Source organism: Arachis ipaensis, chromosome B03, assembly GCF_000816755.2.
Source record: "Arachis ipaensis cultivar K30076 chromosome B03, Araip1.1, whole genome shotgun sequence".
In the NCBI taxonomy this organism is placed as follows: domain Eukaryota; kingdom Viridiplantae; phylum Streptophyta; class Magnoliopsida; order Fabales; family Fabaceae; genus Arachis; species Arachis ipaensis.
Window position 1 is genome coordinate 108429186 of NC_029787.2, and position 3701 is coordinate 108432886.

A 3701-nucleotide genomic window follows, 5' to 3' on the forward strand; every position below is an offset into this window, starting at 1 on the left:
TTGAAAAGAGTAAACTTCGTCAGCATTTGTGCCAAGATGTGCTTCTACAGTGGAACAATGACTCCCAATTTTGGTAAAGAATGCACTTCCGAGTCCGGTGTCCAATGTGATTACAAATTTGTCATAATTTTTCTGAGAACTTTGTCAGAAAGCAATAAACCCTATGCAGCTTGCTGAGCTTCAGAATCATGTTATGCAAATCCTGTGTCAGATGAAATGATTTTTCCTTCATCCTTCTTCACCGTCATGGTTCACCTCACAGTGCATCTCTTTGATGAGGTTACTCTTGGTGGACCAGTACATTATCGGTGGATGTATCCAATAGAAAGGTTAGCTTGCTGATAAACCCCTTTAGTACACTCAGTTGAATTAATTGTGTATATACTGAGCATTTTATTGTATTTATAAAAAAGGTATTTAGGACGTCTGAAGCAATATGTTCGTAATAGGGCACAATTAGAAGGCTCAATTGTAGAAGGCTATTTATCTGAGGAAATCCTGACTTTCTGTTCTAGATATTTGGATAATATTGAGACTAGAATCAACCGACCAGGGGCGAATTGATGATGAGCCCGTTGATGTTCTTCATAATTCAGGGGAAAGTATGTTCCTAGCTATTGGAAAGGCATTAGGGGCTGTTTCGCATTTCGAACTCACTCCAATGGAAAAACATCAAGCTCATCATCATGTGCTAGTCAACTGTGATGCCGTGGTTCCGTTCGTTGAGTAAGTATACACATGTATTTCTAAAACACCAATATAACTCTTTTCTCCCAGTAACTAGTTGGACTAATTTTCTTTTCTCCCATAAAGTACATTTAAGGAGAAGACAAAGCGAAGTTTGCGTCATCAGACAAGGTCGCAAGCTAAGATAGATAGTGTCGTCCATGCAGAATTTCTTCGGTGGTTCAAGCATGAGGTTGACAGAATACTAACCTGACTAATGTGTTTTTAGCCTGGAATTAGTACTATATGAAAACCGATTGCATGAATGTTATGTGGTTCCAGGTTCCTATGGAAAGTATGCTTCATTCGAAAGACTTGAAGTTGCTTGCGTGCGGTCCTATGATTCAGGCAAGACATTTTGGGGTGTACAATGTTAACGGGTACAAGTTTAGAACTATCACAAAGGAAAACGGGATGAAAACAAAAAATAGTGGAGTATATATATCATCTAATATAAGAAGTTATGCAAGCATGCGTGATAATATAGTAGCTATTGGTGGTATTCCGTATTACGGAAAAATTGTAGACATAATTGAATTGAATTATAGCTATTCCTTCATAGTGGTATTGTTCAAATGTGTTTGGGCTGATACCACTACTAGTAGAGGCATCAAACAAGACCATTTGGGGCTTACCAGCGTTAATTTCTCTCGTCCGATACACACTAGTAATCGAGAAGAAGATGAACCGTACATATTGACATCGGAAGCTCAACTTGTGTACTATGTGGATGATGAAGTAGCTAAGGATTAGAGTGTTGTGGTTCATGTGAAACCAAGGGATTTGTATGACATGGGAGAAGAGAACGAAGAAGCTGAAGTTGGTTTTTCTCCATAGCCAAGGTTGAACATGTCAGCGGAAGGTGACATTGGAGATTTACTGTTGACAAGGGAGGAAGATATAGAAGACCTCATAGAAAATACTTCAGAGAATTTCGATGATATCGCGTAATGCTTATATGAAGCATTTTGATGTAATTTAAAAATGATCTTTCTTTCATAAACTAAGTTAAATAAACTCAACGTTATACGTTGTTTTTTTTGGTTACTTTATACTTGTGTAGTTTTTATTTGCAGTTAAATATTTATGTTATTGTGAATTTTCACGAGTAAAAGCAGATTTTTCGTTTCTTTCAACGATTTTAATACGGAAAAGTTAGTTTACGTTAAATCTTTATTCCTTTTACAATTGTTGTTTTTCTTAGGGTTGCATTTTTTATAATCTTGCTATCTATTACGCAATATAATTTCACTAGTGTTACGTTTTGAAAATAATAGTGAACATAACATGATAGTGGAGCAGGACCAATGAAAATTGAGGACTATTCGTCATCCTCTGCAAGCACAACAATTGCTACAGAGCTTCTATTTAAGAAATTTGCCCAAACTACTAACAAGGGTGATGGTAATTGTCGAAAATTTGCGTTTAGTTTTAAAATTGTCTTAGCATCTTGTAGTTTGGTTTTTTTTTCTAAGTCAGTATTTAATGACTCCGGAGTTCTCAGTTTCTTCTATGTATACTCATTCTGTTATGTGCATGTTGATATTTTCAGTCTTACCTGAATATTCTGGAGAAATAGTTCCTGACAGTCTAGATGGAGAAGAGTCTGATTCAGAAGACAATTTAGATGATATCTCCTTTGTCGCAGTCGACAGATCCATGCAGTTTGATCTCAATAAGGTTTCGGAAGAAGACAATGAAACTTTAGAAGACCAACAAGATAAACAAGATGATATACATGTTAAGAAAAGGTGCTTTGATCTGAATAAAATGCCATGGTATGGAGATGAAATATCAGATCTTCTAAAACTTGAAGCCCATAGATTCATAACAGAGTATTTTTTTCCAGGTCAATACGATGTTGGAGAGAAATTTTGATCTTTTATTATAACAGTTACGCTGATTCCCTTAGTTTAATGATTTGGGTCGCAGTTGTACATGTTTATCTACTTTTAGAGTTTCTTGATTTAGGTTTAGTAAGGCAGAGGAGTAACTTTGATTTATGCTCTCTAGAACTTTATTTTAACTAAATTCAGAGTATGAATTTATTTTCTTCTTTTACATCCATGTTTGAAAGCAAATTTAAATGCCAATAACGTAATCAAGAAAATCTTGTTGGTAAATTTGTTCACATGAGTTAACATATATAGCTTATTTAACTTGTGAATTTTTTTACGTAAAACAAATGTAGAAAAAGTATTACGAGTTTAAGTAACAATGATTTAAACATATGTAGTTTAAGATAGTAGTCTTTACTTAACTAGATTATACCCAGATGGTTTATTACTAAAGAAAACATTGCAATATGTGGTAAAACGTATTTTGCGGCGGTTTAAACGAAACCGCCGCAAAATGTAAAACAACAACTCACCTGGCGATATATATAGCGGCGGTTTTCGAAAATACGCCGCTAAATGCATACCTGATTGAAATACAGCGGCGGTTCGAGAAAAACCGCCACGGCCTGATTACAACCCCAACCCCTAACCGCCGCTATATGCACCGCAGGTTGTCGATTCGCGGCGGTTTTACAAAACCGCCACAAATTTTCTGAGTGTGTCCTCAAATTCTTTTGTCAAATTCTACTTCTTCAAATGTATATATCTATTATTGATTTTTATTGTATATCGTTTACATGTATATATAGCACTAAAATAATATAATGACAATATTCATTATATTATTATGACAATATTCATTGTCATTTGAAGTATTGTTTTATGAATGTAAACATAATTCGACTGATTTTTTCAGATATGAGAAAAAATTAGTGTTACACAATGAAATAGAGGTAGATAAAATATATACATTAATATAATGTCAATACAAAATATGGCTTACGATTTGATTTTTTTTTTAATTTAAATCTTGCAAAATACATGTTACGATTAGGAGTTTAATATTTTTTAAATATGCAACCTGCAAGAGCAGATTGTGTTTTACTTTTCCTTTTTTTTTTCATTTTGAATATTACA